We start from the raw sequence: 16,209 nt of genomic DNA, 5'->3' as shown, positions 1-16,209 counted from the left end.
TAATAGCCTTTACCATCTTAGTGGCCTTGAATGCAGCTTCACTAGATTTAGATTTCTATTCTACAATTTCCATCTCTAAGCTGTAAGAATTTCAAGAAATTTCTCCATAGTAAGAGTGCTCAAATCAAATATCTCTTCAATAGAAGAATCCTTTCGATTAAATCTTATTGGTAAAGACCTTAATATTTTATGAATAATAACTTTGTCTACAATTTTTTCATCTATTCTATTGATCATATTTTTCGTTGTTTCAACTCTTCGGAAATACTCAACAATAATTTCATCTTCCTTCATTTTCAAGCTCTCAAACCTCATCCTATAGGTTTGTAGCTTTTCTTTCTTCACTTTCTTATCACCTTCATAGATATTTTCATGTTTGTACCAAACTTCTTTGGTTTATTTACAATCCATGACTTTCATTAGCTCATTCTCACTAAGTCCTACAATTATAGCATTTTTGGCTTTGGCATCGTTTTGAAACCTCTTATTTTCATCATTGTCTGATGGAAGAACATCGGGAACAACATACCCAGACACCAAAGTAAAAAAAAATCAACAACTAAACTCATGTGATGCCCCTCCATTCTTATCTTCCATAGATTATAGATTTCACCATCAAAAATTACAACCTTCACATCATGGCCAACCATTTTCCCTTCTCAAACTCTCCTTTTAGAAGTCAAGCTGCATAAAAGGACCTTGCCCTGATACCAATTGTTAGACAAAAGTAATTCTGAGAGGGGGGTGGTGAATCAGTATTACAAGAATATTATAAAAATTTATGCAATTAAAACTTATTCATAAATTGTTGGCTTGAGGGGGCCTGACCCAGGTTCAAAGTTATTTATCCAAACAAATCCCTATACTACTAGCCCTTTCGGAAACAACCCGTAGAGTGCGGACTGAGGTCTAACCCAAAGCAGTATGGGGGGATGCTAGAACCAAGTCACTGCACCCTTGAGATGTCTGAGGGGTCGATTTAGTCCAACTATGAATACCTTTGCATAGGTCACTTTGCGCACTTTCCTGACCTGTGAGGCCTTCACACTCGGTTATACTAGCCTTTGTGCAACCCTAACTAGGGGTTGAGGAGCCTTTGCGCTACTAAAGCGGTGATCTATGCTATCTACCCAAGTTACACCATGGATCTTACTTATCTTCTTATAACAGTTAGTTATCTTCGCGTAAAAAAGATACTTTATCTTATATTCACTTATTCAACACATTCATATACGTTCGCGTAGAAAATAAATAGTAAACTTGCAATTCCTACCCAATATACTTCAATGCATAAAACAAGAAAATATACATAGAAATAATGTAAAACTTCTCTTTATTAATTCTTCAATCGGTTACAAACTCAACCTACCCTACGCACTCAGTTATAGGGGTTCGTGCACTTAGCCGCGGACCACTAGGCCTTTGTGCACTCAGCAGCAGAGCCTTCTCCTACTCTACTACCCAAAGACTTGACTTTACACTTGGACTCAATGCTTCATCAATAGATCTTCTATCTTCGATTCCTTAGATGTCTCTGTACACTTAGAGCCTCACTCTATATATACAATCCCATGGTTCACAGACCATAGGTAGAACTCTCAAGCTGACATTACATTATAAAAGTAAGGGCGAACAACCCTATGACTTAATTACAACTTCATGCTCCGTGCCCACAAATTGTGGAGTCTTTACATCGGACTTAGTCAAAACTTGGGCTTTAAACCCCAAAACTTGCCTTGGAGGGATCCCACGCCCAACAGGCCCCCAACACAAACATCACAACTAGCCCTCGAGTCACACTGTCGGTGCGGATATCTTCACACGGAGACCTCCCAACTCTGCTCGGACTGCTGCAAGGTCTGCAACGCACTGAGAGACTACCTGTTGTATCTCCTGGACACATTGTTCGGAGACCGAAGTATCTAAACTTCTTCCCTGTATCTTCTCCTACGTTCCATACATCTATTTATAGTCTCGTGCCTCCTTTTAGCTACCTGGAGAGCTAAGACTGTGGTTCTGTTGGCTCGTCAGATAGTCAGGCCACCTATGTATGGCTTCAACCAACTGCCATTCACTTTTCCTGGGAGAGGTTCTCCATTTAGCTTTACTAACTGCATCATGCCTCCATCTATGACCTCCTTAATAACATATGTTCCCAACCAATGCATTTTGAATGTTCCCGGGAATTTATAAAACTTACTATCATATAGTAACACCAAATCGTTCACCTTGAAGGTTTGAAACTTAATATGTCGATCGTGCCAGGCCTTTTCACATTGCTTTTGTACCTGCTGATGGAATCGAGCCAAAAATCGTTCCTCTTCGAATTCCTCCAACTGTGCGAGCCTCTCCTCCAAATCTTCGTGGTCTATCATACCTATGAGCACTGCTATGTGTAGACTAGGCATGATATACTCCATTAGCATTACGACTTCCACTCCATAGACCAACCGGAAAGGTGTCTGTCTCGTCAGTTTCTTGCATGTCTTCCTATAAGTCCATAAAACTGGTTGTACACGCAAGTCCTAATCACTTCTCTGTGCATTATATACCCTGTTCAATACTTCGCACACTTCATTAAAGGTTTCTGTGTGGGTAACCTTTTGCACACTTGTTCTTTCCACACTCTGTCATTCCAACTGGAGGGACCATTCGCGCAATTTCCCCCCCAACACATGTTTATTAACTGTGTCCCCAACGCGAAGTCCATGTGCATCCGCGCAAGTTGTTTACCATATGCATGTACCCACCTGGACAGATGCACGCGCAGATAATCCTGTACATTGTATTTATCTTTTAGTCTCATTTTAGGCTTCCGAAAACACATGTGCATCATTCTTTTGCATTTGCGCTAGTCCTCAATGCTTCCTTGGTGCATACCCCACCACCTCGCGGGTGTAGTGCATAGTAACCACTTCAAAGCTTCGAAATGTTGCTTTTCTGGCACCTCCCTTACAAATCTGTGTAAGAAAGCACCTACCTCACCTAATCCATCATAAGTAGGAAAATCTCTCACTTTTGTCGATATGCAGCGCAGCGATCTTGTCATCATGTTACAGTTCAGCGTGGTTACCTCGTGTAACCAGTTCTTCCATCGCTCTATCTCTTCATCTGAATCCAATGTACAGGAGCTTTTGCGCTCCCATGAGATCCATCCATCCGTGGTGGGATTTACCCAGTCTTGCTCTCATGCAGCTATCTTGTAGATCTAGTCCAAATCATCGTCGCTTTCATAGTCGCACCACAGCTCTATGTAGCACGATCCTTCTGCAGGGTCCAAAGGTATGACTACGCAGAGACTTTTTCTCAAAAATCATCTTACACTTCTTCAGATTAATCACCCCATTCATGTCAATGGCCCAATTTATTCCTAAGAGTGCGGGGTAGGGATTGTTGGCATCAACAATCTCTATCACTTCAAAGTCTGCTAGCGTGCTTTCCCTTTCAATATCCACGGTGATTCCATGCAATCTCCCCATAGGTATTATCTTTTGTTGGTTTTCCATTCACAGCTAGATAGGAGATCATTGCAACGTAGGCCTTCCCATGCTCTCCCATGTTTGCTTCAATAGAACGTTCGCGTCCGATCCTAAATCCAAAATTACCTGGTCCATCTCATATTCTCCAATCTGCGCGGTCAACCTCATTTCTCTTCCCGTCCTTGTCGCATGCTTTCCAATCTTCCATACTATGCACGCTCTCCTGGCGCAGTCCTAGTGCATCTATTAATGAGTTCTTGCAATCCCTTTACAGCCTTACTGTCGCGCAGTAGCTTCATGCATGTTTCTAGGAATGTCGTAAGCACAGATGGGTCCATTTCTGACTCCGATCTATCTTTGCTTCCTGAAGTGGAGGCACCAATGAAGCTATTCTTATCTTCCATGAAGGTTTCCTTAGCGCACTCCAAATCAAACTCTGCTTCTTTCATCGGAGCCTTGCTAACCCAAGTACTATCTTCGGGTTGTTTTTATTTATCATCTCCCGTCGTAATTCCACTTCAAAGCACAATTTTCACATTTTGATCTTCCTAACATGGCTCAGACCTCATCATCTACAGGTTCTAAGTTGGGAGAGGTTGTAGCACTCCCTTGTCGCGCAGCATAGCTATCAGCGTAGGAAAATCCTCGGTCTTGTGATCAAACAAGGTACAATACAAACATGATGGAAAAATTGGATTTGTACAAACATGGGCATAATATTGTGGCCCTCCACAATTGTAGCATATCAACTGTCTGAAACCTCTTCCAAGTCCTCCTCCACCTTAGCCTCATCCGCGCCCCTAAAATCTGGTTCGCACCACTCCTGCATTTTGGTCAAGGGGTCGCATTTTAGCCTATACCCTCTAGGTGGGAATTCTATCCATCATTAGCTCATAGCTTCTACAAGTGTACTCATCGTGTCTAACCGATCTACAAAAATTACAGAACAATTGTTGTGAATTTTGTGTGTATTTTTGTAACAAGTGGCAGTTGTCTGTAGCATTCGTTCCTCCTATTTGACAAATCGCGCACCACAAAGCAGGCACCACGCTAGGTCCTCCTTGTGCCTCTGTTCTTAGCGGCATCGGTCCTCCTCCTGTGAGGTAATTCACGAACACCGAGCAGTGGTCCTTGTCATGACCCTGACCCTTACATTTAATGCACCATACCTCTTCACACACTTCTGATCGGGTTGTCCTATCCTGTTTCAGACTCTCCATCTCAAGGCATAAGTTTTTCAACTGCACATGGATCTGCTGAACTCCCAAGTTAGTATCCTATATCAAGGTCTCATGCAGCCTCATCATGATGTCCAAGGCCTCTACCTGAGTCGTTAACCTCTGTTCTGACAGCGCGTTCCTCAAATGTGGTGTTAGCGATGCTATAAACCATTCACGGTGTTTTCCATATGTCAAAGTCATATTAGCTTTGTGAATTGTGCACTTCAGTCTTTGATCCAACTCCTAAGGAGTCTCGCCTGGTAGCATTGTGATCTCTTTGAATCCAATGATTAACTGTGCCTCTGACTTGGGCCTTATAAATTCTTTGTTCAATGCAATTTGGATATCTCCGATCCCTGCATTCGGATTGTCCTTCGAATGCTTAATATACCAGGTCAACGTGTGATCCTGCAGAGCGCTAACCAGCGTCTCTTTCTTTATATTATCATCGGTCACTCCCTGTGCTTCCCATACGAATCTTATCATGAACCAAAACTAGTCTGGATCTTCATTTCCTACTCCATTGAACACAGGCAACTTTATTGCGCTTTCCATATTGACTTACGGTGGTGGCAGAGGTGGTATAGGCGAAGATGGAGGTGAAGGCAATGAAGCTGGTGGTGGTGTGGGTGGGGGTGGTATGCATGGAATCCTTTGCCTTATCAAATTGATCGCACTTCACGGCGAGACCTTCGTGAGCTCTTCCTCATTACCTCGCGGAGGTGAAATCAAAGGGCTATTCTCTGGTCCCTTACTTCCTTTGTTTCTGTAGGTTTTCCCACTTCGTGTGGCTTCAGACATCAAGGTAATTGCATAACCCTATTTTCACACAATAACATTCTAATCCAAGTATTTAGAGAATTTACGTACTTACCTTGTGGTCATTTGAGAAAGCATCGCTTAGCCTCGCTATAGCTAACTAAAGTATCTACCGCCAACTCAGTAGTGAATCCTCCTATAATCCGATCGAGCCAGTGATAAAAAATGCGTACGATCTTATGCTCTGATGCTTCCAATCTACGCACCAACTCTGGGGACCACACAATAGGATTATCAAGCTTTCACCTTCCTTGGCTATCTGCTAGGTTCACGGTCCACTCGTACAACCCAGTAGGGAAATATGCAAAGAAAATTTCATGGATCTCTACCTACATGTAGTAGTCTAACCCCTTTTGCTTTGATAGTTGTGGGTTCCTATTCTCCTACATCGTGAACTCGTGAATTCTCCTGTCCAACCAACCTTCAATTTCTTTCTTAGTTGGATTCCAAAGATACGACATCAGGCATCTCTATGTAGATTCTGATCCCAACAATGGAACCATTTGTTGGATTGAGGGGGCTTGACCCAGGTTCAGAGCTATTTAGCCAAATAAATCCCTGTACTATTGGCCCTTTCGGCAATAGCTCGTGGAGCGAGGACTGAGATCTCACCCAAAGCAGTATAGGGGGACGCTGGAACCAAGTTTGCGCACCCTTGAGATGTTTGAGGGGTTGATTTAGTCCAATTATGAATACCTTTGTGCAGGTCACTTCGTGCACTTTCTTGACTTGTGAGGCCTTCACGCTCTATTATACTCGCCATCGTGCAGCCCTAACCAAGGGCTGAGGAGCCTTCGCACTACGAAAGCAGCGATCTACGCTATCTCCCCAAGTTACACTGTGGATCTTACTTATCTTCTTATAACAGTTAGTTATCTTCACGCAAATATATACTTTATCTTATATTCACTTATTCAACACATTCATATAAGTTCACACAGCAAATAAACAGTAAACTTGCAATTAATACCCAATATATTTCAATGCATAAAACAAGAAAAGATACACAGAAATAATGTAAAACTTCTCTTTATTAATGCTTCAATCGGTTACAGACCCAACCTGCCCTGTGCACTCAGTTGTGCACTACTAAGCCTCTGCGCACTCGGCTGCAAAGCCTTCTCCTACTCTACTACCCAAAGACTTGACTTTACACTTAGACTCAATGCTTCATCATTAGATATTCTATCTTTAATTCCTTAGATGTCTCTTTACACTTAGAGCCTCACTCTATTTATACAATTCCATGGTCCGCTTAGACTCAATGCTTCATCATTAGATATTCTATCTTTAATTCCTTAGATGTCTCTTTACACTTAGAGCCTCACTCTATTTATACAATTCCATGGTCTGCGGACCATGGGTAGAACTCTCAAGCCGACATTACATTATAAAAGTAAGGGTGGAGAACCCTATGACTTAATTACAACTTCGCGCTCTGTGCCCACATATCGCGGAGTCTTTACATCGGACTTAGTCAAAAATTGGGCTTTAAACCCAAAAAAATTCCTTGGGGGGATCCCACACCCAACATAAATTCACTTCAACAAATATAACAATATAATTCACATGAAAAACGTAGGCAATCACACATGTAGACACTAGGATTTTAGGTGGAAAAACCCCCCTGCAGGGCAAGAAACCAGCGAATAGTTTGTTTCTTCTTCTTATTGTCTATTGCTTCAAAACATTCTCATTTACATTACATCAAATAGCCACCACTAACAATGGAGCACCCACCCCTTGACTAAAATGAGAAATGTTGGCCACAACTAAAAAAAGGAGCTCCCACTCCTACAATAGACAATCAACATGCACTTAGCCTGAAGCCCCCACTCAAAGTACAAACGATTATGCTACAAGAAAATATGATTCAAAACTAAAAACATTGTTGCATAAACAATAATAGCAACAAATAATCACACTCATGCAACCACAATCCCACTCTCCAAATGAGAGAAAAATTATCTCCATGCACACTCTCCAGAATTATCTTTAATATCTGCACACAACTCTGCAATATTGCTGAAAACGAAATTTTGTAGCACACACTACAATGCTGAAACTTTAAAATTCACTGCTACAATCACCAATTTGTGCAATTTCTCTATATGCACACTCACATTACTAGAGAAATAACTAGATGAGAAACTTTCCTTCCCATATTTGTAAATTTTATAGATGGGTAAGTCAATAAATTCTTTAGATGATGGATCTCACCCAAAAAAATTTCACACAAATTGACCAAATCAACCCACTTACTAGTCCACTAGCCTTTTGATATTTTCAACGTTGATCATCTTTTAGAGGTCCCTTGGCCTTTGCCTACCTTTACATAAAAAATCCTGAAAAAATACTACCAAAAAAACCCAAAAAATAGCTGACAAGTGCGACGAACACGGGGAAAATCACCTCGAGGTGGCATATGCTCTTTTCCTTCACAGGACTAGCATATGTACACTAGTTTCCTTCACCAAAATAGTATATACATTCCAAAATTCATATTTCTAAAGAATTTTGCAGCCATGCTGCAGGAGGATACATAGTACACTGTGATAGCCTTACCCATGACTCTCACCAAAAGCCTTCAAAAAAACATGCTTATGACTCTTTTCAATACATAAAAAAGACCAGTATCAACCTTGTAGCTCATCTTCATATGAGAGATTGATACATCATGGTGCCTATTCTATAGACTTTTTGAACTATGACAACACTTTACATCAACATGACAGTCCTTAACAAGTAAGCAACAAACTCAAAAAGATACATAGGGACTCATGAGTACATGAATTACAATAGGTGACATCAATGGAAACGCAAACATGCCAACAACATCCTTTGAAGTAGTATTAAGTCCTAGACTATGGTTTAGTTTAATTAATGCAATTTTCTCAATTTGAGAATTGTATGCTTCTTGTTGTTCTAAGGATGTTTGCTCACTCTATCTACGCTTGAATAGGCACAACAAGAATTTTTTCCTTGCTTTGGGCTTAAACAATTTGAACATTCTCTAATTGGATTTTTCATATAAATCCCATTGATCGTGTAATATTTAATCTTCAATTAGCGTCTCTGTTTGTAGTATTATCTTCTTCATATATTCCTTTTTTCAATAATTTCATCCATTAATCATTGGATTAGTTGGAGGTTTTCGTATTTGAACTTTCTTTTATTCAACATTTTGACTCTTCTCTTTAGTAGATTGGGACTATTGGATTGGTTTTATTTCAATAGAACTAAATATTTCTTTAATGGTTTTACCATTTTTCGTTCAAACAAAATATTTTCAAATTGAGAGCTTCCAACCTCTTTAATAGCTAAAGCTAAAGTTCAAACACTAGTTACTTCCTGAATTTTTACCTAATTGTCTAAGAGGAAGTATGCTCCAAGAGACATTTTTCCTCTCCTTTGAAAATCATAAAATTATATTAACAAATCTTTAGGGAGTCACAAAATTTTTAGCAAGACCTCTTCATATGATTTGGCTTTTTAGAAAACATCATCAAAGGGCGTATTTTCATTAGCATAGTTTAAAACTTGTTATAGAGTCACAATTAATTGCAATAACATTCAAAGGATCATGCTTTTCCAAAAGAATACAAGACAAATTTATCTCTTCGAACACTACAACTTCCAATATAGCATGATTGACATTTGAAAAGGAATAATTACTACATGAATAGGAAATAAATGTCAAACCCGATTAGCTTATATTTGTAAATCTCTATTAATCCATGTACATATAGTTTCATATAATATCTCCCTCGGAACTAGCATATCAGGTGTATATCATGTTAAGGAAAGAGGTGATGCTTCAAAACCATAAATCATGATACAAGAGAAGGTTTCATCAGAATACCAGTCTCCAATCTCATCAATTTTGTGCATTTTCTCTTCTATGAATCTAGGAGGTTGACGGCTAAAGAGTTCCTCATGCAATTGAATTACAACATTATGGAATATTTCATAGAAGTGTTCTTTGGAATTTCATACTGGATTTCCACTTCTATTTCATCAAAGGAGAAGGGGTATGAAAGAAAATGGCATCCATAACATACACAAAAATATAAAATTCTGGGGTAACCCTTAGTCTTGTATAGACAAATTTTTCATTTTCATTTTTTATATAAGTAAATAAGATAGTGTATCAATTAGAAATAGTGACTCCCCCAAGTACTCTTTGCATAATAGGTTCCCATTCATCTCTAAATTGAGTAGGATTATTTTCTCCAAAGAGCCTACACAACATTTCGACTGCCATAATTGAAGGGGGTTTACAGGAAGAAGTAGAATATAAGAAGGAAATTTTTGCATGGAATTTTCTTTCATCCCACCACTAGTGCATGTTAGGTCCCTGTAATACTAGTGATTATTCCATTACTATTGTAGTTGTATCCCTTATTAATATTTTTTTCCCCTATTGTCCCCATATTGTTATTACTGTGCCCCATAGAATCCCTCTATTGTTATTTTTGTGACTTTATATTATTATTGTTAGGTCAGCCATGTTATATTATGACTCCATAGACTCCTATATATAGAAAGAAGGTTTTGCCATTTGAATCATCCAATAATTGTTCATTTGTGTAATGTAAAGGAGGTTGCCCCCTCGAAGAGGCTAAATTCTAAGGCGTTCAACTATCTTTTATATCTTTTTGTGAGCTGGTTTCACAACATTTGGTATCAGAGCATTGGATTATAGGGTTTCGCTACTCCAAATAGGTCATCATGGAATTTCCGCTATAAAAAAAATTTTTGCGATGTTTCATACGCTAAAAAAACCCCATTTGAGACGAAATCGCGTTGAACCTTGGGTTCGAATTTCAGATCTTTTGCACTATATTTGCGGAGATATGATCTGAGGAAGTTGGTCTTTTTACAAACTCTTGAATTACATTCCAAACAGGTGACCTGGGAAAAATCTTCATAACTTTCTATCTAAGCATCAGATTGAAATTTCATAAGAAGGTACAAAAGAGGATGGACTGTAGTTTCTTGTATATATCTTTCAGAGCCAAAGGTCAAAACAGTGACTCGTGGGACGTAGTACAAGTTCACTCTACTGAACTAGTCTATAATAAGGTCACTATGGGAGATTTGGCATAACTCTTCCCTGGAGAATCCAATTTGAATCAGACTGGTTGCATTGAAAAGAGGACGTAGAGGGCAACCACAGATCACAATTTTAAAACTAGATGATCTGAAATTACAAAGATACATCAGATTCAATATCAAGCTCCTACAAAGTGAAAAAAGTTGTGTAGTTTTTTTTTAAATTTTTGCATTAGCTTGGTTTGAAAAATTAGTTTGAAGGAATTCAAAGGGCATAGTAAAGCATTATTATCAATAATTGATGCCTCGAGGAAAGAAAATGAAAATGCCTAGTAAGCAACCTGAAAGCTCTAGCATGACTCATGAAGAAGAGGAAGAAATGCAACATCATATATCAAAATTACGAGACCAAGTGCAACAAGTGTCACTTGCACAAAAAGGAACAGAATCTAAGATGGATGGTTTAAAGAAAGATGTAGAAGCTAAGATGGATGGTTTAAAGAAATGCGTAGAAGCTAAGATGGATTGTTTAAAGAAAGGCGTAGAAGCTAAGATGAATGACGTGGAAGCTAAGCTGGACGATTTGAAGATATATTTGAAGATAGACATGGAAGATTTGAAGACAGGCATGGAATATTTGAAGATAGATTTGAAGACAGATTTAACAAAGTTTATATAAGAAATGCTTACTAATGGTGAAAGGGTAGTAAAGGAAACTCATGATGAGAAAAAAAGAAATTTTAGTCATGATTTCATAGACTCTAATGTTGGATTGAAGACCCACCATATTCCAAAAATCGATATGAGGAAGTTTGATGGCAAGGATCCCGCAACATGGATATTACAGATGGAGAAATTTTTCGATCTCAAATAATGTGCAAAACACACAAAAGGTACATATTGCAACTTTATATTTGAAACCAAATCAATTTGTATGGTATCAATGGCTTTGCTCTCGTAAACAAATTATCACTTGGGCAATTTTTACGGAAGAATTGATAGCACATTATGAGGATACAGAAAGCAACACTTTTTTTAGCCAATTGATAAGTCTCAAACAAAAGGGTTCAATAATGGAGCACATTGAGGAGTTCCAAAAATTGAACATAAGGGTAAAAAATATTCCAGAGGAGCATAGGATTGATTTGTTCATAGGGACTTTAAAGGATAATATCCAACATGATGTTCGCCTTTGGTAACCTGATTCATTAGAGAAGGCATTCAGGTTAGCAAGAAAAATGGAAAGAAAAATTATGGCAACCAGGAAGCATACCACTCACAACTATAAAGATGGAAGTGTTGTTGCCTCTAGTCTTCCACAACCTATAAGGTTGACACCACAAAAATTGGAAGAAAAAAGAGAAAAAGGGCTTTGTTACAGTTGTGATGGAAAATATACTAAAGGTCATAAGTGTGCTGAGAAGAAATTATTCTACATAGATTGTGAAGAGGAAGAAGAAAAGGAGCAAGAAAGGTCAAAAGAAGAGGATATACTCCAGGAACAAAGCCTAAATAAAGAAGAAATGAATCCGACCATATATTTTAATGCATTGGCTGGAATTACTACTCCTCAAACCATCAAGATAGATGGACAAATCAAGAAGAAAAAGGTAATAGTGTTGATTGATTCAGGAAGTACCCACAATTTTATTCATTGTAAGATAGCAAAAGAATTGAATTGCTTCCTATATCCAGCACCAGAGTGTCAAGTGATGATTGCAAATGGAGGACTGATAAATTGCTCTGGAAAGTACCATAATATCAAGCTATCAATGGGAGAATATGTATTGACTAGCCCAATGGTATGGGAGCTACTGATGTTGTACTAGGAGTCCAATGACTATAATCCTTGGATACAATAGCTTTTAATTTTCAAGAACTTTTCATGAAATTTTCTGCGGAAGGAAAGGAAGTTGAATTAAGGGGTATTGCAGGGAAACCGAGAAAGATAATCAACTATAATGATATGACAAAGCTTCTAAGAAAGCAACAAAGAGGTGTAATTGCACAATTATGTTCGCTAGATGTTTCCACATCAGAATCATCTATTTCTCCATATCTCCAAAAAGTCTTGGGCAATCATTCCAAGGTATTTGAGACTCCCAAAGGTCTCCCACCTATTCATGATCATGATCATGCTATTCATATGATTCCAGGAAGTTTTTCTCCAAACATCAGGTTGTACAGATATCCCTATGCCCAAAAGAGTGAAATTGAACGTATGGTTTCAGAAATAATAGAGGCTGGTATAATTCAACCTAGTCAAAGTTCTTTCTCTGCTCCAGTAGTATTGCTGCACAAGAAGGATGGATCATGGCACATGTGTCCGGATTATATGGAGCTCAACAAGCTCACTATTAAAGATAAGTTTCCCATTCCTGTCATTGATGAATTACTGGATGAATTGCATGGATCAATTTACTTCACCAAGTTGGATCTTCGTTTAGGATATCATAAAATCAGAATGAAGACTGAAAACATTCCGAAAACAACATTTAGAACTCATGAGGGTCATTATGAATTTTTGGCCATGCTCTTTGGCCTTACCAATGCACCTTCTACATTTCAATGTTTGATGAATTCCATTTTCAAACCCTTCCTTAGAAAATTTTTGGTAGTATTTTTTGATGATATACTAATCTACAACAAGTCTTCGAAGGATCATGTTGAACATGTTGACAGGGTGCTACAACTATTGGAGGAGAAACAATTATATGCAAAAAGATCCAAATGTTTCTTTGGAATACAAGAGGTGGAATATCTGGGTCATATTGTATCTCATGAAGGAGTTAAGGTAGACCCTAGCAAAATTAAAGCCACTAAGGAATGGAAAATCCCCACATCCATAAAGCATCTGTGAGGGTTTCTCAGGTTGACAGGGTATTGTCGCAAGTTTGTTAAGAATTATGGGAGAATAGCAGCACCTCTAACAACATTATTGAAGAAAGATGCATTTGCATGGACTCTAGAAGCAACAAAGGCCTTTGAATATCTTAAAGAGGCAATGTGCCAAGCATCGGTCTTAGCTACACCAGACTTCACAAAAACCTTTATTGTGGAATGTGATGCTTCAGGAAATGGAATTAGTGTTGTCTTAATGCAAGATGAAAGACCCATTTCTTTTGAAAGTTGTCCAATCAAGGGAAAGTTTTTACACAAAGCTATATATGAGAAGGAAATGTTGGCAATACTACATGCACTTAAGAAATGGCAACCTTACCTAATGGGAAGACACTTCAAGGTAAAAATGGATCATAATAACCTTAAATAACTTTTAGAACAAAGATTATCCTCTGAAGAGCAACAAAAGTGGGTCACAAAGATGTTGGGTTATGACTTTGAAATCATCTACAAAAAATGGAAGCAAAATGTGGTGGCAGATGCACTCTCAAGAAAGGATGAGGATGTGGAAGCATTGTTGTGCGCCATTTCTATTATCCAACTAGATTAGATAAATGAAGCAAGGGAGGAATGGCAGAATGATGAAGAAGTGTGGGCACTTATTCGAAAGTTACAACAAGATTCCAGTACATCTGATACATTTAGCTGGCAAAATGATTCGTTATGGTACAAAGATCGCTTATACCTCTATAATAATTCCCAACTCAAACAAAATATTCTTATGGAATTACACACTTCTCCCCTAGGAGGGAACTCAGGATTTTTAAAAACTTATCACAGGGTTAAGAAGGAATTTTTTTGGGATGGCCTTAAATCAGATATTCAAAAGTTTGTGGCGGAATGTTTGGTTTGCCAACAAAATAAACTGGAAACAATTAAGACCCTGGGTCTATTACAACCTTTATCCATTCCAAGCCAACGTTGGGAGGAGGTTTCAATGGATTTTATCACAGGTTTACCCAAGTCTGAGGGAAAGAGTGTCATCATGGTGGTAGTCGACAAACTTACCAAGTATGCACACTTTTGTGCATTATCACATCCTTTTAAACAAGTACAGTTTCTACTGCATTTATGGAAACAATTCAAAAGCTACATGGAAATCCAAAGATTATTGTAAGTGATAGAGATCCCATTTTCACTGGAAATTTTTGGACAGAATTATTTTCTTGTCTTGTTACTCAGTTAGCTCATAGCTCATCTTATCATCCTCAATCTGATGGGCGAAGTGAGATAGTAAACAAATGTTTGGAAGGATATCTTTGTTTCTTCGTATCTGATAAAAATACACAACGGGTCAAATGGTTGCCTTTGGATGAATAGTGGTATAACACTTCCTTCCATACAACAACAAAAATGACCCCATTTATGGCACTTTATGGATATCAGCCACCATCCATCACATCATATTTAAGATAAAATTCTAAGGTTCAAGTTGTGGAACATCACATCAAACAGCAACAACAAGTCCTCCAACTCTTAAAGGATAACCTCGTGTTTGCACAAAATAGAATGAAACAATAGGAAAATCAACATCACAGCGAAAGAAGTTTTGATGTAGGTGATTGGGTATTCCTACTGCTACAACCATATAAACAAATTTCCCTCAAGCAAGCTAAGAAGGATAATAAATTATCACCAAAGTATTATGATCCATATAAGGTGTTGCAAAAGATTGGTACAATGGCATACAAATTGGAGTTTCCTGCAGCTTCTCGAGTGCACCCATTTTTCCATGTTTCATGTTTAAAGAAGGTTACAGGCGACAAGCTCCCAGTTCAAACAATATTGCCAGAACTTGACGAGGAAGGAAAAATTATATTGGAACCGGAAGTAGTCACTGAAAGAAGAACTCGACGGCTATGAAATCGATCAATTTCGGAGTATCTCATCAAGTGGAAGAACTTATCCGCTGAAGATTCCACATGGGAGGATGATAATTTTATACAGAAGCATCTAGAACTACTCAAGCGTTGAGGACAACACTTTTTTGAATGAGAGGGGCATGTTAGGTCCCTATAATACTAGTGATTACCCCATTACTATTGTAGTTGTATCCCTTATTAATATTTTTGTGCCCTTATTGTCCCCATATTGTTATTATTGTGCCCCATAGAATCCCTCTATTGTTATTTTTGTGGCTTTATATTATTATTGTTAGGTTGGCTGGGTTATATTGTGACTCCTTAGACTCCTATATATAGAAAGGAGGTTTTTTCATTTGAATCATCCAAGAATTATTCATTTGTGTAATGTAAAGGAGGTTGCCCCCTCGAAGAGGCTAAATTCTAAGGCGTTGAACTGTCTTTTCTATCTTTTTGTGAGCTAGTTTGATAATAGTGCTTAATCAATCTACCCATCTCAAATTGATATGGTGTGGATTTCTTTGGCTTAAATATTTAAATATACTCAGTATGAAAGTTTTGCTTATGTGATGATACTTGACACATTTCTTGTATTCAATTTGTCTTGAATGATCTAACCACATTCCATTGATATTCAACAATTGTACAAGTTGGAAAATAAAAGTGTTTTATTTCCCATTGAATCATATATATATATATATATATATATATATATATATATATATATATAAGGGACCAAGGATGGTCTGGCTACTACTTTGTGCAAACCAAAGCTACAAATATATTCAAATCAGGTTATGTCATCACTGTATTCATCTAAAAAATCTCCCTCCTCCAAATATTGATAAATTTCAGTCCTTGTTTTGTTGTTAA

This window comes from Pinus tabuliformis, chromosome 1_2 (genome assembly GCF_031772625.1).
Source record: "Pinus tabuliformis cultivar Carrire ecotype Pingquan chromosome 1_2, CPIR1, whole genome shotgun sequence".
Taxonomy (NCBI): domain Eukaryota; kingdom Viridiplantae; phylum Streptophyta; class Pinopsida; order Pinales; family Pinaceae; genus Pinus; species Pinus tabuliformis.
Note: the sequence above shows the minus strand (reverse complement) of the source record.